The sequence below is a fragment of the Schistocerca americana genome, chromosome 5 (genome assembly GCF_021461395.2).
Source record: "Schistocerca americana isolate TAMUIC-IGC-003095 chromosome 5, iqSchAmer2.1, whole genome shotgun sequence".
Taxonomy (NCBI): domain Eukaryota; kingdom Metazoa; phylum Arthropoda; class Insecta; order Orthoptera; family Acrididae; genus Schistocerca; species Schistocerca americana.
The window spans coordinates 20,767,663-20,793,572 of record NC_060123.1 but is presented as its reverse complement, the minus strand read 5'-3'; the positions used below and the strand labels follow the sequence as shown (position 1 = coordinate 20,793,572).

The window sequence follows — 25,910 nt, the reverse complement described above, 5'->3', positions numbered from 1 at the left end:
GCCCGCATTCGCCGAGGCAGATGGAAAACCGCCTAAAAACCATCCACAGACTGGCCGGCTCACCGGACCTCGACACAAGTCCTCCGGGCGGATTCGTGTCGGGAACCAGGCACTCCTTCCCAGTCCGGAAGGCCTTCACGGTATAGCAACTTAAGAAAGTTTTAGAAGCAACAGAAAAATTTTCGTGGATTTCAGGAAATTGTTCGACAACGTCTACTGGAACAAATTAAGAGAAATTCTAAAGGTTATTGAACTAGACTATAGATAAAAAATAATTAAAAAACCGTACTAACAGTGCGACGTCGCAGGTTCAGTCTTTAGTTAAGGCTCATTTGAAAATGACAAGAAACAAATATAGCTGCTAATGACTGACCGTTTTCATCAGGAGTGCGACAGAAAACGAGTTTACGGGATGTGCAGAAATCAGCCTTCTATGGGATGTGTGTATTACTCTTCACAAAATAGAAATCGTCGACATTCGAGAAATGCTTAAAACAAACCGTTAACTTGCATCACGAACACCGAATGAAAAATGGATCGCCACAGTAATCACCATCAAGATCGAAGGCGAGCTCCTTGCAAGATACAAACCGGCAGGACGTTCAGCTAGGTATCCACTCTTAAAGAATGCATATAGAATCATACTGGTGTAACGGGGTGATGAGAACTGAGGCAATGTGATGACATGCAACCGAATGCGAAACAGTCTGCCGTGGAGGTTATGACGAAACTGGCTATCTTTTATGGCATAGCTCCAGATAGAGCGATAATATGTTTTACAGGCACGAAAAAAAACAAACATTCAGAGGCTGGGTTTGTCCGGTGGTTACAGGCGATATGAACTTCTATGTGACACACTTTTCAGGATGGGTGGTTTGCTCTTGAGGAGTATGATTTTTATAGGCAGACCAGGAATCAAGCGAAAGCAAGTTACTTTGACCAGATATGGGCCAAAATAAGTTCTTACACTATAGTTGTAGTTCTCTGACGCCCATTTGTCCACTCTCGCCTGTCATGTAAATATTCCCTACTGCCCTTGCAAGATCATGCACACGAGACAGAATCGTAGGGGGGGGGGCAGAGCACCTCCAACTCGTCGCAGCAAAATAAATGACTTTCCACCCAAATTTACTATCAAGATCAACAGTCGACATAAGCGTTTACGAATGCATTAAGGCATTGGTGTTGGTTGATCTTGGTACAACACTACTGGTACCTCTAATTTCCAGGGTTCCTTTTGTGTGCATTTCCTTTTCAAATCCTGACTGGTCGGAGTTGAAAACAAATTCCTTACTGAACGATGAGATGAACTTGTTTATCTCACCTACAAATGTTCGGGCCGATTCCGCAGCTTGCTGTGAATCGTCAGCTTGATGCATTGTTTGAAATTTCTTTATTTTACGTCTTCAAATTCTGTACCAATTTTTAGTTGTGCAACCGTCCACTGCTTCTCTTGAAATCATTGTAATCTATGTTGCGCACAACTTGATGTGCACAGCGCAGTAGGTCACTATCAGGCACGTACCGTTAGTATCCGCTCCTTAGACAATGATTCTCCTTTACTATTGGATTTGTGGCTCCCTGTCCCACAAGGATGATCAAGTTCATTGCTTGACACGTGTTTCAGTATCTCTTCCACTTGTTAAGCATGTATCGTCATCATTGTACTCCTCATGTACGTTGTCCGCACAATCGAGCGTATACGACACCAAACATACCTCTGACTCATCTTACAGAAACGCTAATATTTCACTTGCCACTTCTTTCTCACTCTGCGAAATTCCCTAGGTTCCTTTCTGACGAAATGACAACTTCGGCAACTGTTGTCGTAAATATAATTCAACACCTGCTTTGTTTATCGCTGCCACTGCTCTGCTCTGTATCAACACCACTAGCATTGTAAAACTGTTAGTGCGTTATTCGTCGACTGCGCAGTTCAACTACACTCCGTAGCCTCATACTGTGTTCGCCATTGGACACCTTCAGTCTGTAACACTGCTCTTATGGCACGCGATACTCTTTAAAGCCTGTTCTATGTTAAGTTGACGGGCTTCACCTTATAAGAAAGGATTTTGGTATGTATGTTGACTGCGTGTACCTGAATGGAGGCAAAATCAGACTTACACCCACTCAGCAACAACAATGATACGTCAAGCAAGTCTGAAGTGCAACTACACGTTAGGACGGACAACAAACAACACAGCAGATGCTACCAATTGTTAATAATACGGTCGCCAGCCTAATTAGGCATTAACTGAGTTTCTTCCCTGTACAAGTGGATGTACGTTCAAGCATAACAACACGTAGTAACACTGCATTATATGGTAAATTTTAGAACCAGAAAATCTACTGAACTAATAATTTCACTTTCTGTACTAATATGAACAAGCCACAAATACACAACAATACACTATATTGTTTACTACAAACTTCGTACTGTCTATTGATCTGATTAAAATCGGGCATAGGTTACCCTAGAAATAGCACTTTCGAAACACACATACAATGTCAATTTTGAAAAAGGTCAAACACTGATAAATTTTGGTTTTATATTGACTTTAACCTTGCTGGTCAAATCAGTTCAGTACACTTCAGAATTCAAATGAATAGAAAAGGGGAGGGGGGACCCTGAAACTGTTATGACCACTGTATTGAAAATTTTGATTATTGAAATCATTAAGCACTCAAGATTTCCAATATATGAGTTACTACTCTTTTTGTCTTATTTCCTGCTCATTCAACTACCATTATTTTTGTCTCAAATTAATTAAACTTCATTACTAAACCAATTTCAACATTATCTTCCAACTTTGTCAGACCTATATTATTCATCTATTATTTCATTAACAACAAAGTTCTTTAAACATCATTCTAACATAGATAGGTCTGCAGGTAATTATTATTAGCATAAATTTTAAATCTTCATCTCGGGACACTCTGATTGCACAACATGTGGAAAGGACCCTGCCTAGGTTAGTTGTGAGGATAATTAAATGATAGTACAGTTCTGGTAAAATTTAAGTTGTTATTAAACAGTATCGAACAAAAGTAACACTGGTCCACACGAATACAGTACTAAAAGTTTCAACCTGTTCGTATCGATGCGGCGGTTGGCGGGCGGCGAGATGACGAGGCACCGAGCACACATACAATCACAGCAATGGCTCTTGAAGTATCGGCACTTTACTTCTTCATAGCGTCGCAATACTTTCCATTTAGTGCCTATGGAATATTGCCATGCTGTATAGGCGTCGGAAACGGCACATCCGAGGCTCAACGAAATCACGTTTTCCAGGAGAGCCTCCTCGATCCAGAGCGTGTTTCTCAGACCGGTGCCCAACTCCGACTACTACTGCTGAGCCCGTTATGCCGTGCAGCGCCCGTGTGCATTTTCCCGCGCTCGCCTGCCATCCACCTTTTACCGCTCCCCTACAGACAGGGTATTCACCTGAGGTTTTGCATTCTACATATCCTAATACATTGCCTACGTATGGACCAGACGCACAATTACAACTTTGACATCTTACAATAGTTTCAACGTTTCTTACATTTCAATTTTGTTATAATATTGCTTGCAATTTGACATAAACATTAATATTCACATCGAAAATTGTTTACAGTTTCTTTAACATAATGACATGAAAAGAAATGAAATCAAAACATCGATTACACTAATTTACCGAAAATCAGAAGAAAAAAATTATTATATGTGCAATAGTATAGCGTTGGTGTTGTTACAAGTCCCGCCCCCTGTTGCCGTTAGCAGCCAATGTTGTGGTTGCATGGCAGACAATATGTGGGACGTCGAAGGCAGTATACATCATTGGCCTTTCGCGACGTCGCACTCCAGAGGTTCCTTGTAAGTACAGCAATAGTAAAGACAAGAAATACAAAGAGGAAGCTAGACCTCTTAAAGGCGTTAGACGAAGATGCCATCTGTCCCAATCCCTGTTTGACACCTACATAGAACATGCAACAAACGAGTGAAAGAGTACTGTATATGTATCAGAATAAATACAGAAAGAATAAAGATGCTCATGTTTGCAGATATCATAACTGTGATAGTTCCAGATGAAAAACATCTCCAAATAATTGTAGAAGTTATAGATGCAATACTAACGGATGAGTACGACATGGCAATAAACCGAAAAAGACAGGAATATTCGTGTGGTCCAAGAAAGCAATAGAAATAAACATTAAAACTAAAGGAAATAAAATAAAAGAAACAAGATAATACAAATATTTTGGAAGTAAGGCGACGGAAGACGCAATGAAGTCATAAGACAAAGAATTTGAGAAGCAAAAGCAATGTTCATGTATGTAAGAAAAATACTTTGTTGAAACAAGATAAATTCTGAAATGAATAAAAGAATGGTTAAGAGCTGTATAATTGGAGTGTAGCGCTGTATGGCTGTAAAATAATGCACAATAGTTGGAAAAAGAAATCTCGAATTACTTGAGGGATGGTGCGGGAGACATGTGTTAACGATATAAAGGACAGATAAACCACCAACCAGGAAGTCTCGAAATAATTGGCGAAGAAAGGTCATTTAGAGGAACAACAGATCAAAGAAAACCACATTGGTCACATAACACGACGCAGCAGGTGACCTCTAAGTGTTCCCATGCTGACCTAACGACATCGTCAGTTGGTCACTGGATGAGCCAACTTGGACTGTAGATCAGTGGTTGTAGACTCTTCTTTTCCATTAAACCTATACAAAAATGACATTACAATGCACGCAACACTGTTACACATATAACACTTCATCTGCAGATCGAATGAGGACAGTTTCAAGTCACCTCTATAAATTTCTGAGGACAGCAATGCGAAGTACCTCAATTGTCACTGAGAATTCTGGTAATAATTACTATTATATCTGGTGGCTTCTATATTTCATACGGTGAAATATTCGATAAATATCGAAACAAGCAAAATAACGACAGGAAAACTTCACCATATAAATATTTTTTCTTGCTAAGCGTCTTTGACATATTAATTCCTTGTTCTTGGCTCATATTCAAAACTTATTTATTGTTCGTATTTACATATATGAGTATTAAAGACACTTTGCAGGCTTCTTGTATCTTTGGATGCTCTGTTATTTATTATCATACGTATTTTGTGCGAGTCGTTGACAAGAGTATCTCATTCTCAGCTTTTTACGACACAAATTAACAACGATACAGGGCATGTATTTATTAATGTTCTTTAATTTAAAAGATTAACCAATAACTTTTAAATACTCGAGGCAGTGCAGAATACCATTGGCCCAGATTTTGCGTTGAGGTGTACACTCACAATCTCGCACAACTTTTATCTACATGGTATCCGCTGGAGCGCATCGAAAACACCTTATAAATCCATTATGCTATTAAGAGACTGTAATGATACGATTTTCTTCCTGTGGTAAGTTAAAGATTTCTTGCCCCTCTGGGATATGCGTGAAAGCTTTGCACCAGCAGTCACACTACCAAATCAGCGGGAACGTTATGCGGGCAGTCTGTATAGAAGGCGAAATGGGCATGTTCCACGCTACTGCATGTGCAGTTACGGGGGATATTATTTTGATTGAGGACGTTATGGTTTTATGTGAATATAGTGGAGTCACACAAAATATTATCTCTCAGATCACGCAATTAAGGTAGTATCTCAGTGTGTAGGTACTTTCCAAAATTGTTTTTCGACTCGGGAAGGAAACTAAAACCAGAATCACAAAAAGCAAGCACGTGTCTGTATATTACATCATAAATGTACTTTCCACTTCAGTTGGACGTACTAATCAAAACAAAAGAGATGAATGAGATGACCCAAAGAATTTCGTAGATACAAGTCAGGAAAAATTTCTGTAGCATTAGACAATACAATGCACTGTGAAATATTAATATTTCTGTAGCATTAGACAATACAATGCACTGTGAAATATTAATGTAACTGAATAAGAGCGTTACGTGTATTTTTTTAATGTTCATTCTTCGGATCATAAAACTATTTTTGAAACGTGGGTTTGTTGATAGCACTACAATACTGATTTTACAAACACAGTTTCATCCAAGCAATCTGTGGAATGCAAGTACATCTCGAAAGAAAATCTCAAGCAAATCAGGACAAGAAACGATTAAAGAATGAGCAAAATGTACAGCCTTACACGTGTCACTCTCTTGCATTGCCTCTCATACGTCCATATCTACTCTGCTTAAAGAAGTAGTTAAGATAAAGGTTTATGTCTCGTCGAGGTCTTTATAGACGCAGCAGATGTGTGAATTTTAACCAAGACGACTCTTGATTAATCTGATGGCAGCAATAAATTCCAAATCTGTCTCATCTAAAGATACTTAATTTTCTTCACAACGTTTCTTAAGGCGTCAGTAATCTAATGCGTTTAAATCTTGAGCCGCTAGGTAAGTAACATATTGTTGTTGTTGTTGTTGTTTCTGTTGTTAGGGTTTTCAATTGGAAGACTTGTCTCGTGTAACTCTCCACGCTAGTCTCTCCAGTGCGAATCCCATCATTTCATCATTTTTGTAAGTTATTCCAACCTTCAACCACCTGAACCAAGTCAAGCCTTCATCTCCTACAATTCCCCCCCCCCCTTCCCCCCCCCCCCCCCCCACACACACACACACACTACCCACACTGACGATTCTTTTATGCTTTGGGTTACTTCTGCCTTTTAGTCAAATAGTGCCAGAAATTTATTTTATCTCCAATTCGATAGTCTATCTTTTCAATTATCCGATTTACCTAAGTAATTTTCATTTTTTTCTGCAGCGTCACATTTCAAAATCTTCTATTTTCTTCTTGTCTGTACTGTTTATTGTCCATGTTTCACTTCCATACACAGCTCTGCTGACGACTAATACGTTCAGCAAAGACTTTCTAGCGCTTTCTAATAAATGTTAAAATATCTCCCTTTTTCAGAAAAGCTTTCCTTGCTGTTGCAATTTTGCAAATTATACCGTCTTTACTCCAGTCATCATCACTTATTTTGCTCCCAAAGTAGGATATTCGGTACTATAATTAGTGTCTTCGTTCTAAATCTAACTCCCCTGGCATCAACTGATTACATTCGACTACATTTCGCTATTCACGTTTTACTGTTGTTGATGTTTATCTTATAATCTCTTTCGAAGACACTTTCGTTCAACTGCTCTTTCACGATGTTTCTCGTCTCCGACAGAACTACAATGTCGTTGCCAAACCCCGCAGTTTCTGGTTGTTCTCCATGAACTTTAATTGATCTCAAAATTTTTCCTTTACTGCTTGCTCAATGTTCAGATCGGGAAAACGCTACGACCCTGTATGACTCCCTTCTGAACTATAGCATCCTTTTCATGTCGTTCGAATGTTATAGCTGATGTCTGTTTTCTGTAAAAGTGGTAAATAACCTTTCCGTTCTTGTATTTTATCCCTTTTACAATCGGTATTTTGAGAGAGGATATTCCAGTCAGCATTGTCAAAAGCCTACTGTAGGTCTAAAGCTGCTATAAAAGTGCGTTAGAATTTTTTCAGTCTTCTAAGATGATATCTTCTAACACTAAAGTGGGTAATTGATTTGCTAAATCAGATTAAGGTTTTATTGCTTCTCATTCATCGCACTGATAAATATGTATAACAGTTGCTCGTTTGTTGAACAGTTTTCTCATGTTTACCTTTGATTATTCACACTTAAGCAGATGCATGATTACGAGTTTGTGTATCAAATTGTGTGTTTTCTGTCCATACGAATGTAGCGTGATCATTATTTAGACAGCAGAATTTGCTAATTTTGATGTGCTCTTTCATTGTACGTATTACTTAAGTTCACTTTCTGAACAGATTATCTGCAGGCTTGTTGTACAGAACATCCTTGACAGTTACGACATAAAAGCACATAAGAGTAAATACGAATGGGATTCATTAGTATTTTTTTTTTTATTTCGTCATTACCTTCAAACGAAATAATGATTAGGACTCCTTGAATTTTCTTTTCAGGCTTCGAGATAGTTCTTCTCTCCGATGTACGTTGAGAATTGCAACCATTCTGTGAGCACCGATATTTTTCACATCTGCTTCGTGCGCCTCCTTGGCAGTACTGATCTTAAGGAAGGAGGGAAGGCTGGTTTTAACGTCCAGTCGACATCGAGGTCATTAGAGACGGTGCACAAGCTTGGTTAGTGTCAAGGATGGTGAAGAAAATCGGCCCTTTCAAAGGAACAATCGAGGGGTTTGCCTGCAGCAATTTAGGGAAATCACGCAAAAGCTAAATCTGGATGGGCGGACGCGGGTTTCAACCGTCGTTCTCCTGAGTAGTACCCATCTTAATACTTTTTGAATTCGTAAACATTCCTCCATCTTCCTGTAGTCGCTATGATGACCCTGAACTTCGGTCGATCCTCTTTTTCAGATCCGTATTCAACCATGCCTGATGTCTGTTTCACCCACCAGAAAATTCCTTTTACGAATTAAAAGTCCTCAAAAACTAACAGTTCTTAATAAATAAGGAAGCAGCTGCGTAATGGTGCGAAATGTCTGTGACTACTGATGAGCATCTATTTAGAATGCGTTATTGCCTAATATTGACTCTACGTCCAAACGGCGATGACGTAACGTCAGGTTAAAGATTGCTTTGAATTAGCTTATTCCTGGGGCTGCTTCGCTGACATTGTCACGGTGTTGAGCACAGTGGTGGTTTATCAATCTCAACAACTTGTTTAGCCACCAAAATCTTATGCGTGATCTTCTAGATGAATCCCGCCGACGACCACCTGCGTGTCACTTGGTGGGATCAGATTAAGGTCCTCCTTCCTCGCCGAACTGCTTTATTATGCAGTCATAACCGTTGATTTGTATCTCCTAAAGAACCAGTCTCATTTGTTGGAGCTGTACCGCCGGAAAATCAGCTCTTTATGTTACTCCTCCAGAGATCGTCTCCAAGTCATTATCTCTTCCCACATGTCCTAAGCACTCCGTAGCGGTTCGATATCATCCATTCCATTTCCATCAAGTACGCCGCTTACAGATATTCATCGTAACGTCAAAAGTTATTGTCGATACGTCAGTAAAACAGTACGTTTCCGAAAGTCTGTCAGTACTTTCCTCTGCAGGAATATGGAATACATTATAATAATCGTTGTCTGTTCATCTATGAAAGAAGTAAACTACATTCCTCATCGCTATAACTGATATTTATCTTTTAGCGTTATACAAAGGCTGAAATAACAAGTGTTTCAGTTTCGATAAAGGTCTTTCAAAATGTGGTCAGTCAGAGGAAAAAAAAAAAAGAAAAAAAATAGATTGCGGTTTATCGTCCTGCCGACGACATTAGGGTTTAAGGAAAGAAAAATTAGTTTGATTACATGTTACTCCATTGAGCTCCACTTTAGGAACTGCATTTTCATATTATTCATGACTTTCCTTTAGCGAATTCTTCATATCTGTGATAAACGTTCTACTAAAGCAAGGTGTCACATGCGTAAAACATTAAGGGCTCTTGGAGGGAACTGGTGAAATTCAGTGTCAGTTGTATGTATATTTTATATGTCATTTATAGAGAGCTGAAATGCGATCAACAAATGCCACATTGAAGAATCTACCAGCACCTCATAAAATTCAGATGGGGAACTTAAGTCAGAGATGAATTGTAGCCATCAACAAACTCGCCAGACCCTTGCAGCGTCTGACTATTTTAGAGAGTCTTCGAATTTTGCTCTAACATTTCACTTGTATTCGTCAGGCGACAAGAGAAATTTCCTGTTTGATACGGCTTTGAGATTCTTAACCGCAGGAAATGTTCAAATATTGTCGCTTCAGTTAACGGTATTATTAAAAAGCGCTTCTAGAGCTTGTGTCTCTTTTACAGAAGTACTTTGCTTGCACTGCGTGTTCTTGATGGCGTGTAGAGGTGTAAAAGGTGATACAAGGCTATTCTAAATTCGGAGAATGTGGGATCCGTTATGCACACGAAATAATAGCTCGTTCTACAATAAAAGAATGAAAAATGCGGAACAGCCTTTGGATAAAGGTTTGAACTTAGTGCGGTGTTACTTTCCTGCTGTCATGGTGAATGACATCTTTCGATAAGGCGACAAATGATTAATCACGTATAAAAAGTATCCTTTGAGGTCTAGGAGTAGAAGGGATTCGTAAGGTAGGAAATTAGTGACATTTTGACTGAAATGTGGAAGCAAGTTACCATTTATTAAATCGAAATCTGCAATTTCTAAATAAAAATATAAAAGTCTCTCTGTATCGGTAAAAGTTTTTCCTAAAACGTCAGCAGAAGCTTCTGTACCTACTTTGTACGTAACAGTTTACAACAATAACCGTTTATAGGAGATATTGTAGACGAAATAGTTCGTGCACCAGAAACACGTATTTAAAAAACTCTTTTGCTTTGTAACAGCAAAACCGTTAACGGTGCAACTTATAAGACTGATTTCAGTAATAGTATCAGTTTTCTTTACAACGCTAGGCAGGTGTGGTACGATACAACTTCTGTTGTGCGAGATGTCGCCGTGGTTCACACACTGGACTCGCATTCGGAAGGATGGCAGTTCTCGTCCCTCTCCGCTCATAAGCATTTATGTTTACTGTGGGTTTCCTAAACCATTTAAGTCAAACGACGTGATGGTTCCCTCGAAAATGAAGCGGTCACATTACCCTCCAGTCCAAACTCCGGCCCTAACGCTTAGTCATTTGATTCCTAGTCCACTGTATAATCTGATCAGTTGCACACAACGATGATTTTATAAGCTATTGACTTACTGTTGCAGAGCGATAAGGTCCCCGGTTAGTACGGGTTTGTGAAGGAGTCACGGTGAAATTAATGAATCTGGTTTTGTAATCTGGCATCATTGGTTTGATGGGCCACAAAGTGGTAGATGCTGAGGGAGCGGATCTGTACTGGTGAATGTTTTATCAGACAATGATTCTTCACTAAACACAAAGAATATTTTGGCGTCAACTGAATTACTCAAACGAGGGAGCGTGCTGTGCGTTGTACAGGAAGAATTATCTACTCCTCTCTATTTTTTTTAAAGGCCCAGAGTCTAACATCCGAAAGAACAGTTCAGAATCCCAAATTAAAATGTAATATCTTCCGAGATCAACAAAATAATTATATCGCAGAATTTGGCTCATCAAGATCTACTATTATCATTTTTTAAAAAGGAAGTTGATGCCGATAACTCGGTGACTAATCGAGCGAGGTGGCTATGAGGGCAGCTTATGGGTCGTATCTGGGTAGGTCAGTCGGCAGAGCACTCGTCCGGGAAAGTCAAAGGTCCCAAGTTCAAGTCCCAGTCCGGCATACAGTTTTAATCTTCCAGGGCGTTACAAATCAGCGCACACGAGGCTGCAGTGTGGAAGTTCATTCTGAAAACAAACATAAATGTGAATACGGCTAGCAGTTTTATCCCTCTTCCTTGCGACGTATAGGATCTAATGCAGGATCTTATGGGTGTTTGTAGCGAACATCCGTAACTCACATTTTCATTTTGGGGATCGAAGAATATTCCAGGATGAGTACAGTTGCCTTCTGTGTATCTTGTACACATGGCAGCAGAAAAACTGACCGGCGGAAATCGCAGCCAGAGTTAAAAGTCCGGTACAGCACTGACGCGAATGAAACGCAACATGCCATATATTTCAACCTACCTCGGGAACATGCAGATGAGGGAACATTAGGTCAAAAATTAAAGAAAATTGACCTTTTCGGTATTCCAGATCTGTTCCAAGAAGTCAAAAAATATTTTCTGCAAATAGGTTATGCTGGTATCATCCATAGTCTAGGACAAGTTAACTGAAAGTTCTTAAATGGTCACTGTGCCGAGTAAACAACATGCAGGCTTTAAATGTAAAATGTCTCATGTTCGAGTCCATGTGATGATTTTTTTCGCCATGAGAAATATATTTTTCTGCTTCAACATTTGTTGTCTACAAAGCCCTCAACTGTATTACACGAAACACATTTCTATGATGAGCAGCTACTTTGCCACATAAGATGCGATGGAATCTTCGCTATAAATCAATGGGAGTCATTTCAGGCGGAGACTGACCTCCCTATAATCGCAGACTTTAATTTACTACCTCTGTTTGGAATAATACGTGAAAATTACTCATACAGTTTCAGTGATATTGCGCGGTTACAAGCAGACAGTCTGTCGAGTCGATTTAGTTTTGCAAGGACACGATTCGCTCTATAACAACCAGTGAAAGTAGCAGAGCGGGTCATGTACCTGCGTCCATCACTTCCTGTCGAGTAACATCATTCGTGCGCCGTTCCTCATCGTGAACAAGCTATTTGTGAGCGTGTCATTACTCTTGTGGACTTTGACAGCGTTCTAAGTGCGCTGCGCGACGATGCATAAAACGTTATCGAAGTATTAGAGAATCCATCTGACATGTGTGAACTGCGCTTTCGCATGTAACAGCACCTGTCAAGGAAAACGAACTTGTTAACACGTCACGGCAAAGTCGTTTTTTACACGCAGTGTATTGAAATACACTGTAACACTGCCTTTCTCTGGTGGTCGGTGGATTCCGTTCGGCGTCCGCTTCAGGAGGCCAGACTACTTGGGAAACGTGCCGCGACAAATGTGAGGCTCCGTGATGATCATCGACTCCACCAATTAGCGTTTGCCGAAGAATGTCAGTCGTGATTGGCGGAATGTGATATTTTCCGACGTGTCGGTATTGTCGTCAGTGAATGATTGTACAGTACGAATATACAGGCCGCGTGGTGTCCGTTTCAACGCCTAATACATCCAAGTGTTCACAGTGGTCGTGTGTATCAGTTTGACAGTGGATGTATTCCTATGGACTTCGAATGGTTCACGAGACAGGTGGTCGACTTGAAGCCGCCCATGAGTAATAATACTATTGTCCCACCAGTGCGACAACGATATGCTGAGGGAGTAATCTGTTTCCTCCAAGACTACTCTGCTACATACATGTCAGCGATGGCGCAGCAGCGTAGTTCAAAACAGAGTGAGATTTCTCTTCCCTATTGGCCTTCTTCTGCACCAGCCCAAAATACTTTCGAAAATGTATGGGCAGAGCTGAAACACGATGCGATGCGAGAAAACTGGGCTGCCCCGCGCCGTGAATTCGTGATGACCTTTGGAACGTCGTCCTAGCTGACTGGGAGGAAGTGGCAGAAAACGAAAGATTTTTTACTCACCTCGTAGGTTACTGACAGTCAACTGAAAATTAAGGCCTTTGGACTGAATATTAAGTGGCAAAAAGCTACTTCTGTGCCCTTTTGAGGACCGAAAAATCGTATTAAGAACTGTGAACCATTCGTTTTGTTAATATTATGAAAGTGTCTTGAAAGAAGGATATAAGATGAACATCAACAAAAGTAAAACGAGGATAATGGAATGTAGTCGAATTAAGTCGGGTGATGCTGAGGGAATTAGATTAGGAAATGAGACACTTAAAGTAGTAAAGGAGTTTTGCTATTTGGGGAGCAAAATAACTGATGATGGTCGAAGTAGAGAGGATATAAAATGTAGACTGGCAATGGCAAGGAAAGCGTTTCTGAAGAAGAGAAATTTGTTAACATCGAGTATAGATTTAAGTGTCAGGAAGTCGTTACTGAAAGTTTTTGTATGGAGTGTAGCCGTATGGAAGTGAAACATGGACGACAAGTAGTTTGGACAAGAAGAGAATAGAAGCTTTCGAAATGTGGTGCTACAGAAGAATGCTGAAGATTAGATGGGTAGATCACGTAACTAATGAGGAGGTATTGAATAAGATTGGGGAGAAAAGAAGTTTGTGGCACAAATTGACTAGAAGAAGGGATCGGTTGGTAGGACATGTTCTGAGGCATCAAGGGGTCACCAATTTAGTATTGGAGGCCAGCGTGAAGGGTAAAAATCGTAGAGGGAGACCAAGAGCAGATTCAGAAGGATCTAGGTTGCGGTAGGTACTGGGAGATGAAGAAGCTTGCACAGGATATAGTAGCATGGAGAGCTGCATCAAACCAGTCTCAGGACTGAAGACCACAACAACAACAATATTATGATTTCTGCAGAGTAAACAAATTGGCAGAGTAACGCAAAACATACTGTTCTAAGCCAGATACGAACCAATTTTTTGTCGCCAGGTAGTTGGAAACTAGACAGCCGACTACGCCACTGAGCTACGAAAGCATTATTCAACAGCTGCTGACATTTGCACGCTTCTTACCGCTGTACCTTGATTAGGTCTGCAATGCTATGAATGACGCAGCATCATTTTCTTGCTTGTTTTAGTATGCACGTCCTTTTGCTGTCAAAAGGGTATATGTCTTTGTAATACATTCACAATTACAAGTGTTTTTCACTTTCATGAACAGATCTATACACACCCTGTGATGCGACTCGCACCTTCGTAACATGGCGGGTAATTAAAATTTAAGCCAAGCGTCAAGTGTATCTCTTGTACTCTTAGGAAACTTAAAGCGTAAAATAAGAAAATTGGGATGTAACACTATTAAAAAGGTAGTCGTTACGGAGAGGTGAACCCTCTTCTCGCGCTGGTAACATACGCTTCCTCAGGAATACGTCGGCTACTGTACAGTTAAGCGATCTTTGGCTAGCACCGGCAAACGCTGGTTGCTTTTTCTGAAGCGGATACGGACCACGGTAGTGGGGTACGAGGCAGAGGTTTAGCGTGGAGAGGCTGCAGGAGGCGCCGGGCGACCATCTGGCGCTGCGTTATCGGCAGGCCGGCCACAGAATGGCACGGCAGGCGGGAGATAGCGCCTGCCCCGGGCTGCAGCTGCCGCCGCTTCTTGCTTCAGCGGCGGGCGCTCGGCAGGCGAAGACACCCCCAAGTACGATGCGTATAAATGTCACGCTTCCCTATTCTTGTAGCTACAATGTGGCCATTACACTGAGGTGACCCAAGTCATGGAATAGTCATGTGCCGTATACAGATGGCGGTAGTACCGCTACCGCGTACGTAAGGTGTAAAAGGGCACTGCATTGGCGGCGCAGTCATTCGTACTCGGGTGATTCAAGTGAAAAGGTTTCCAACGTGGTTATGCCCGTACGACTGGAATTAAGAGACTTTGAACATTCCATTTCGGGATTCGTTAGCGGCTTCAATATTTCGCGATTCACAGTGTCAAGAGTGTGCCGAGAATACCAGATTTCAGGCATTACCTCTCACCAAACACAACACAGTGGCCAGCGGTCTTCACTTAACGACCGAGAGCAGAGGCGTTTGCCTAGAGTTGTCAGTGCTAACAGACAAGCAACACTGAATGAAAAATCTACAGGAATCATTGTCGGAGTACGACAGACGTATCCGTTAGGGCAGTGCGGCGAAATACAGTGTTAATGGGGTATGGCAGCAGACGATCGATGCGAATGCCTTTGCTAAAAGCACAGTACGGCTGCAGCACCTCTCCTGTGCTCATGACCATATCTGTTGGACCCTAGACAACTGGAAAACCGTGGCCTGGTGAGATGAGTCCCGATATCAGCTGGTACGAGCTGATCGTAGAGTTAGACTGCGCCGCAGACCCCACGAGGCCATCGACCCAAGTTTTCGACAGGGCTCTGTGCAAGCTGGTGGTGGCTCCATAGTCGTGTGGATTGTGTTTACATGGAATAAACCTGGGTCCTCTGGTCCAACTAAACCAATCATTTACTGAAAATGGATATGTTAGGCTACTTGGAGAGAATATGCAGCTATTCATCCACTTCCTGTTGCCAAACAACGATGGAATGTTTATTGATAACAACGCTCTATGTCACCGGACCAGAATTGTTAGCGATTGGTTTGAAGAACATTCTAGACAGTTCAAGCGAATGATCTGGCCACCCAGATTGCCCGACACGAAGCCCATCCAACATTTATAGGACGCAATCGAGAGGTCAGTTCGTGTCCAAAATTCTGCACCCGCAACACTTCCCCAATTGTGGACGGCTACAGGGGCAGCATGGCTCTGTATTCCTGGAGGGGACTTCCAACGACTTGTTGAGTCCGTGTCACGTCGAGGTGCTGCACTACGTGGGCAAAAGGAGACCCGACACAATATTACCAGGTATCTCATGACTTCGGTGACCTCAGTGCGAATTTGCGACACTATGAAGGTGGCAACCAACAAATGCCAAATTGGCACGAAGTGTATTTGATGCTTGAATATGCAAATCATTTCCATTTCTTCTTCTCACCATACATAAATTCAAGTCCCCTGCTCGCTTCTTTCTATATATTTGGGCTAATCTGAGGAACTACTCGAGGGATTTTAATCAGACAGACTGATTTATGAGGAAAGTTTGTGTATGTTTAATTTATAACTATTTCGAGCAAATTGTCTGAATTGGGATGAATGTGTCACTCGCCAACGCGAAAACCAAGCCATTGTCGTACACCGGTGAACGGCAGAATTCGTTGTATCCACATCTATGCGCTGCGCAATGCAGCCACCGCCAAACTGTATGCCAGTGCAAACGCTCTGCTTCATTTGATGTGCCGACAACAGGAGGAACAACTCGAGCGTCCCGCCGTAACTGTGGACTCGACTTAACGTATTCAGGCATTATTTGTGTGGACACTTTGAAATCAAACTGCACTTCGCGCGCAGCACTGTATAATCTAAAGTGCACCAACCAAAAACTATCGGCACTGCTCATAAGCGTTGATGGATTCGTGAGCTTCTGAAAGAAGAAAACAGACTTGGGCACAATCTTCTTGGCCCTTTAAAAAAAAGAGGACGGGATAGCTTTCAGAAACTCCTAGCGGATAACTACAGAAAATTTCGAAAGAGTTCTAGGGATGGTTCGGGGCGCATTCCGGAAACACACACACTGTCACTTCCGCTTCCCTCACATTTGCATTCACAATTCGCACTCACAATTCATTGCACATTCTTCAAACAAGGAACAGTGGCTAACTTCGCATCTAAGTATTGCAAACAGTCTTTTGAGAACACCTGCACAACGTAAAAAACATTTGAATCCAAACTCTGTGGTTATTAATTTTTTATGCAAAAAGTAAAACATTTCTCGAAAAGGTACTTCAGCAAAGGATGCACCGTTGATTCGTTTACATTAAGAATTTTTTTTTTCATTTTGGCAATGAGTCGGAGTTATGAATCAGAGAGTACTATGGTTTACAAGAGGGATGCTGTCACGGGCTAAGCATCTAGATCAGGTATATTTTCTTCTGCTTCATTTTATTTTATTTATGGCCTTCGATCATAATTCATCTAGGCAGTTTCCAATAGATGATATCGTACAAATTCAATGACACGTTCAATTGCACGTACACAGACCTCCCATGATTCACATAGAATACTTACATTGGTTGTAAACATATTAGTTCAGTCATAATGTGCTCCATCATTTCCACGTGACGTCACTCCAAACGTCAATTAATTATGGAATAGAGAACATCATGGTCCCTAAGAAGTTTCCTATCGTGAACTGCTTCAATCGTTTCAATTATATGCAATTGATGATGATCAATAACCTAACATTGTTCTCAGAATTTTGGGCATACCTATACGCAGTGACCCACAATCAAAATTAACGCTGCGCCAGATAAGTCATCTGGCCATAGATACTCAGTACTAACCGTACGATGCCAGAGCGGATTACTAGTTGTGTACGTAAGAAAAAATTTCGCGGTGGCTTCCTTATTCAATAACAACGTTCAGTGTAGTTTGTATGTGAGAAATCGTGTTGTGTATCGTGTAAGGACGGGAAACGTCTGCCACACGCTTGGAAATTTAAGGTCGGCAACATCGTGGCCTATCGAAGCTGTGGTTTATCGTCCCATGGTATAGCTGGGCGAGTTGGTCGGATCACACGATAGTCATTAGGATATGAAATTGGCGGCTACCTAAGGTACATATCCAACGCAATTGGGATCTCACTGAGTCCATGCGACTGGCGCCCGAGAGGACAGACATACTCTATGTGATCAAAAGTATCCGGACACCTGGCTGAAAATGACTTCATGCTCGTGGCGCACTCCATCGCTAATGCTGGAATTCAGTATGGTGTTGGCCCATCCTTAGCATTGATAACAGCTTCCACTCTCACAGGCATACGTTCAATCAGGTGCTGGAAGGCTTGTTGGGGAATGGCAGCTCAATTGTTCACGGAGTGCTGCACTGAGGAGAGGTATCGATGTCGGTCGGTGAGGCCGGCACGTAGTCGGCGTTCCAAAACATCCCAAATTCATTCTATAGGATTCAGGTCAGGACTCTGTGCAGGCCAGTCCATTACAAGGATGTTATTGTCGTGTAACCACTCCGCCAAGGCCATGCATTATGAACAGGTGCTCGATCGTGTTGAAAGATGCAATCGTCATCCCCCAATTGCTCTTCATCACTGGGAAGGAAGAAGGTGCTTAAAACATTAATGTAGGCCTGTGCTGTGATAGTGCCACGCAAAACGACAAGGGGTGCAAGCCCCCTCCATGACAAACACGACCACACCATAACACGAACATCTCCAAATTTTACTGTTGCACTGTTCATTCGTCACTCCACACAACGTTTTTCCACTGTTCAATTGCTCCTTACACCAAGCGAGGCGTCGTTTGGCATTTACCGGCGTGATGTGTGGCTTATGAGCAGCCGCTTGACCATGAAATCCAAGTTTTCTGACCTTCCGCCTTACTGTCATAGTCCTTGTAGTGTATCCTGATCCAGTTTGCAATTCCTATGTGATGGTCTGGATAGATGTCAGTCTATTACACATTGCGACCCTCTTCCACTGTCGGCGGTCTCTGTTAGTCAACAGACGAGGTCGACCTGTACGCTTTTGTGCTGTACGTGTCCCTTGACGTTTCCACTTCACCATCACATCGGAACCAGTGGACCTACGGATATTTAGGAGTGTGGAAATCTCGCGTACAGATGTATGACACAAGTGACACCCAATCACCTGACCACATTCCAAGTCCGTGAGTTCCGCGGAGCGCCCCATTCTTCTCTCTCACGATGTCTAATGACTGCTGAGGTCGCTGATATGGAGTACCTGGCAGTAGGTGGCAGCACAATGCACCTAATATGAGAAACGTATGTTTTTGGGGATGTTCGGATACTTTTGATCACATAGTGTATTGTTCGCAGAATCATACAATGACCTTGACTGCGATAAGACAAGGTCAATGGCGCACTACTGTCAGTACGGTGAACACTGCGGTGCCTTTCCTTCATATGGTACCAGAGAAAGCCACGCCAACTTTGACGTGCACAACTATCAACACTATACACAATGCGTTTTTAGACGACACCTGTTTCTGCGGCCAACATCGCGATGCGCTATCCATGTGTGGAGGTTTCGAAGAGGACCAACAGTGCATTTTTCACCGTCATGCACCAGAACCTGGTGTATGAGGGTATCGGAGGTGCCACTGGGTGGACGACATGATCACCCGTGGTTTGCATAAACAGTAATTTGTACAGCAGCCGTTGCATTTCTGACTTTCTAATCTGACGGTTTTGTCTCATCTTCGAGGTACACAACGTCATAATGCATGGTTGCATCTTCCCCGTGCAGAACTGACCTACTTCGAAAGAGAAGATGTGCGACTGTTGCTCTGGCCAGTAAGATCTCCACATTTCAAGTATTGATGACCTCTGGTCACGTTTTCCGTGTACCACTTTTCAACTACTACGAGTGATGAACACTTTGCCTAGAGATGAACCACCATGGAGTGGTGATCCAGGCTCAGTCACACTCGATGCCCAACCGGCTTAACCATGTCACTGCCACAGCTGACAGCCTTGTGCACTAAATTTGTCTTCTGTTACAAATGTAACCATGTATTGTTCTTACTATACCGTGTATGTCTACAATTATGCTCCGCAAATGTGCGTGGTGGGGGGTACTTCTGGGTACAGAATAATTTTCCCGTTCCATTCGTGAATGGTGCGTGGGAAGAATAGTAGTATACAAACTTCCGTACGAGCTCTAGTTTCTCCGATTTCCCGGTCGTGTTCATTTCGCGAGACACATTTCGCAGGAAATAATATGTTGCCCGATTCTTCATCGAACGAACGGTCTCGAAATTTCAGCAGGAACCGTGTCCATGATACACAATGTCTCTCTCGTAGCGATAGTCACTGGTGTTTGTTGAGCATCCCCGCAACCATCTCGCAGAGAGTAAGCGACCCCGTGACGGAACGTCCAACGTAGTAACGGTTTCAGCATGGTGAACAATACTCGACAATCGATCGAACAAGTGTGTTATAAACAACTTCTTTGTGAATGATTTACTTTCCCTCAAGATTCTTCCAGTGAATCTCAGCCTGGCATCTGCTTTTGCTGTAGTTAGTTTTACGTGTTTATTCCACTTTAGGTTCTTTTCGTGTCCAGTGATTAATCTCCGTTAGTGGAATGAACGGAAATGGATTCCTTTGCCTTTTTATGTTGAATATGTTATATTTATTTATGTCCAGGGTCCATCTGCCAGCCCATGCAACAGTCATCGATCTTCTGCAGGTCTTTCTGTATTTCGCTACGGTCTCCTGGCGTTACACCTTCCTGTAGACGTCAACGGTCGTACCGGGGTAGATACATCCGTTCCTGACAGATCGCCGAAATTAAACACTGTCGGGAGTGGCCAGTACTTGGATGGGTGAGCATCCGTGTACCTAGCTCGTTATTGAAAATTTTTCCTTCGTCTTTACAACAGGGGTCAGGAGGTGTGGTGGCGTAAAGTCCCTGATGACCTGTTTTTGCGTCTATGTCCTGGATTTAATTCTAAACCTCATGCGACACTGTTGACGGTGGTCCGTCCGTCGGATGGGAATGTTAAGTTTGGCGGACCCCTTGGTGCTCTTCGGGAGGAGTAGGCTATGTGCCCGCACCGGATTTCACTCCTTTCCTTCCCTCATAACCACAACAACACTACGCTAGACATACAGCTCTCATACTTACGAAGGAAAGATGCCCGCGGACGTTCGCCAGCTGAACCTGTCACTTGGAGCCTCCCACCCATTCACGCCATACGAGTTTACTTTTTGTAGACAACAGCATCGTTTGTAAATGCGTCATGGAGCTTCCGACGTTATGCACTAGATGTCATACACTGAAGCGCTAAAGAAACTGGTACAGGCATGCTTCCTCCAATATAAAGATATGTAAACAGGCAGAATACGGCGCTGCGGTCGGCAACGCCTATACAAGACACGTGTCGCGCGGAATTGTTAGATCGGTTACTGCTGGTACAAAGGTAGGTTATCGAGATTTATGTGACTTTGAACATGGTGTTATAGTCGGCGCACGAACGATGGGACACAGCATCTCCAAGGTAGCGATGAAGTTGGGATTTTCCCGTACGACCATTTTACGAGTGCACCGTGAATATCAGAAATCCGGTAAAACATTAAATCTGCGACATTGCTTCGACCGGAAAAAGATCCTGCAAGAATGGGACCAACGACTACTGAAGAGAATCGTTCAACGTGACAGAAGTGCAACCCTTCCGCAGATTGCTGCAGATTTCAATTCTGGACCATCAACATGTGACAGCGTGCGAACCATTTAACCAGACATCATCGATATAGGCTTTCGCAGCCGACAACGCACTCGTGTACCCTTCATAACTGCACGACACAAAGTTTTAATCCTCGCATGGGCCCGTCAACACCGACATTGCGACATTGGACTGCTGATGACAGGAAACATGTTGCCTGGTCGGTCGAGTCTCGTTTCAAATTGTATCGAGCGGATAGTTAAATACGGGTACGGAGACAACCTCATGAATCGATGGATCTGGCATGTCAGCAGGGGACTGTAATGATGTGGGGCATGTACAGTTAGAATGATATGAGAGCCCTGATACGACTGACAGGTGACTCGTACGTAAGCATCCTGATCACCTGCATTCCAACGGACAATTCCAGCAGGACAGTGCGGCACCCCACACGTCAGAATTGCTACAGAGTGGCTCCAGGAACACACTTCTTAGTTTAAACACTTGCTCTTGCCACCAAACTCCCCAGACATGAACATTATTGAGCATACCTGGGATGCCTTACAATGTGCTGTTCAGAAGCGATTCCACCCCGCAACGGATTTGTGGACAGCCCTTGAGGATTCATGCTGTCATTTCCCTCCAGCACTATTTCAGACATTAGTTGAGTGCATGCCACGTCGTGTTGCGGCACTTTTGCGTGCTTGCGGACGCCCTACACGATATTAGGCAGGTGTACCAGTTTCTTTGGCCCTTCAGTGGATGTGCTGCTTCAGCAGCCCGTACCTCTGGGTTTTATACAACCCGCAACGCCTTCCAACACAACGAGCGAGATTTCCATTTTCTCTCGCTCGCTATGCGAAAACTATTAGTCCAACAGAAAAAAATGAACTGCACCTTTCTGTAGGAAATTTAATGTAGTTAAATTTTATACCAGGATACGGTTTCATTGGGGGCAATGGTTTCGTGTTATGCACTAAATACGCCTCTGAAGGTCACTTTGTACACTTTTCTTGAATAATTCGAAAACTACAGCCTGTAGCTGTGTTCCGGAAGATCATTGTTCGCGGAATCCATGTAGGCGCAATAAGTAAAACTTTGTTATTTGGTATCATTTCTAATGATACAATTTCAATGGCCAGCAGTGCAGAGCCATACGCATCCGCAACAGTGTTGTTAAGCACTTTCCCGTAGATATTTGCACAGTTTCTTTTGCACTTGGTCGCCGTTGCTGATTGAGACACTGGGACGAGCCAGCCACCCGGCGCTTCCGAGAGTAGGCAGACGGAGGCTCCGGCGATCCCCGCGCCCGCCAGGAACGCCGGCCACGCATAAATCTGTGCCGTAATTTAGAAGGCGCCCCCTGTAACGAGCGCCGCGCCGCGCCGCGGCCGGCCGGCTCACACGCGGCCATTATTCGGGCCGGGCGCGGGATCACAGCCACCTCTGGCCGGGAAATTTATGTGACACTCCGAGGGTCGGCAGTGTCTCGCGCGCGTCGTGCCATTGTGTGGCGCCGCGCCTCTTAGCGCGCCGGCGCCCGCCGCTGAATAAAAAGCAATTAAAGCCCGCCTCCGCTCTGTAAATCATACTTCAGGCGATAACCACGTCCACTCCTACGGCAGGTATCGGCAGCTTTTCACTCCACCAACAGCGTGTAATTAATTTCTGTCGGTATTCACGGGCAGTGCGGCAAGGCCCGCGTAAAGATAGTCAGGTGTACAGAGGCGAAGTTTATTAATGTCGAGGCTAAACAAAGTGCAATTTGCAGTCAAGGTAAGCACTGTGGTATTAAGCCTTTCATCAGGGCGGGCTACAGAACTGTTAACAAGCTTTAAATGTAATCTATAGGCCTATCTACGTTTCTGAGTGTGTTGTACCTTTACGATACGTACCTACAACACATCATGTTCCCTGCTCGGTGCTTCAATCTAGCGACCGATTTTAGGATCACATGAAGGCAAGCGCACTGCACTTCACCATCAGCACTTTCTTTATTATCTCTTTATTGTTGGACCTGCAGCATATATTATGTCACAGTAGGACGTTATGTAGAGAATTGGTTAACAGTACGCAGCTTCATATTTTGTTTCAGTATGTAACATTATTTACGCTATATTGCCTACATCAATACATGTCCTGACTTTGTAGATGGACGTATGTCAACTACGAGTAAACCGTTATTGCTGTCTGTAGGTGCTGATTGTAACATTATTTCAGCAACGTTTTAAAGCAGTTCGATAATTTTCTGTTGCACGTAAATTATAATACGTTTTTTTACTATCTGATGATTGTAGAATTGATGTTGACAGCTAGCTCTTTACTCAAAGACATATCTTTGAATAAACAACTGCAATAAAACTTGAATTTCTACAAATATCAGATGTACACTATGTCATCAAAACTATCCGGACACCTTCAAAAAAATACGTTTTTCATATTAGGTGCATTGTGCTGCCACCTACTGCCAGGTACTCCATATCAGCGACCTCAGTAGTCATTAGACATCGTGAGAGAGCAGAACGGGCTGCTCCGCGGAACTCACGGACTTGGGATGTGGTCAGGTGATTGGGTGTCACTTGTGTCATACATCTGTACGCGAGATTTCCACACTCCTAAATATCCGTAGGTCCACTGGTTCCGATGTGATGGTGAAGTGGAAACGTGAAGGGACACGTACAGCACAAAAGCGTACAGGTCGACCTCGTCTTTTGACTCACAGAGACCGCCAACAGTTGAAGAGGGTCGCAATGTGTAATAGACTGACATCTATCCAGACCATCACATAGGAATTGCAAACTGGATCAGGATACACTACAAGGACTATGACAGTAAGGCGGAAGGTCAGAAAACTTGGATTTCATGGTCGAGCGGCTGCTCATAAGCCACACATCACGCCGGTAAATGCCAAACGACGCCTCGCTTGGTGTAAGGAGCAATTGAACAGTGGAAAAACGTTGTGTGGAGTGACGAGGCACGGTATACAATGTGGCGATACCTGGCAGGGTGAGGATATAGCTAATGCCTGGTGAACGCCATCTGCCAGCGTGTGTAGTGCCAGCAGTAAAATTCGGAGGCCTTGGTGTTATGGTGTGGACGTGTATTTCATGGAGGGGGCTTGCACCCCTTGTTGTTTTGCGTGGCACTATCACAGCACAGGCATACATTGATATTTTAAGCATCTTCTTGCTTCCCACTGTTGAATAGCAATTCGGGGATGACGATTGCGTCTTTCAACACAATCGAACACCTTTTCATAATGCACGGCCTCTGGTGGAGTGGTTACACGACAATAACATCCCTGTAATGGACTGGCTTGCACGGTGTCCTGACCTAAGTCCTGTAGAACACCTTTGGGATGTTTTGGAACGCCGACCTCGTGCCAGGCCTCATCGACCGACATCGATACCTCTCCTCAGTGCAGCACTCCGTGAACAATTGAGCTGCAATTCCCCAAGAAACCCTCCAGCAACTGATTGAACGTATGCCTGCGAGAGTGGAAGCTGTCATTAAGGCTAAGGATGGGCCAAAACCATATTGAATTCCAGCATTACCGATGGAGGGCGGCACGAACTTGTAAGTCATTTTCAGCCAGGTGTCCGGATATTTTTGATCACGTAGTGTATGTTGAGTAATGGTGACAGACAGACATTGACGAAACTTTTGACGAAAAATAAGAGGACGAAGGCTGCAAAAGTCGTTGATAAACTGATTTTAGCTCTTGTGAACTCTCTCAGCACCAAAACAACGGAAGGAGAAGCAGGGAATTGTAAGAAGTGCTGGTACTGCAAAACCATTCATCAGTGACGCAAATGCCAGTAACAGGGAAGCGTGGTGTCGAAGCCATCAATCCTGGGCTACGTGGCAATGAAAGAATGTCATTTGGTCAGATCAGTCTTGTTTCACACTGACGGTAACTTCTGGTCATTTTACGTCCCAAGAGTGAAACACGCCGGCTGTTCGATGATGCTTCGGGCAGCCGTATCGCGCTATTCCACGAGCACCACGGTTACTCTGCAAAGCCTAATTCCTGCCAAGTATTACGTGACCATTTTGACTGATCAGGTCCGTCCCACAGGACAGTATTTTTTTCCCAGAAGTGAAGCTGTGTTCCAAGACGGCAGGGCACTTGCTCACACAGCTCGCACCGTCCAGGATCGGCTTTCTGAGAAAGAGGAAGAACTGTAGCATCTCCTCTGGTTGTCAAAATCACCAGATCTCAATATTATTGAGCTTCTGTGGTTTACTTTGAGAGAAGGTTGCGTAATTGCTATCCACCTCCATCATTGTTACGTGACCTTGCCACTATTCCGCAGGAAGATTCCCATGAAAAGCATACACGACTAGTATTTAGCCATTCCGTGGCAACTGGAAGCTGTTTAGAATGCGATCCGTTTTCCTAAACGTATTAGGTAGGGCAGTGTGTCATGTTTTTCGGGTAATGTGTTGTGTTTTTCGTGTTTCCATGTTTTTGTCTATCCCTTGAACCTTTATAACC

The 25,910-nt window shown here is 43.1% G+C and overlaps 1 protein-coding gene across 1 annotated transcript in view; it reads right to left on the bottom strand.

Moving 5' to 3' along the window:
- LOC124615580 (laminin subunit alpha-1-like) overlaps positions 1-25,910 on the bottom strand; it is a 1,154,169-nt gene that overhangs the window by 204,536 nt on the left and 923,723 nt on the right. The window lies entirely within an intron of this gene.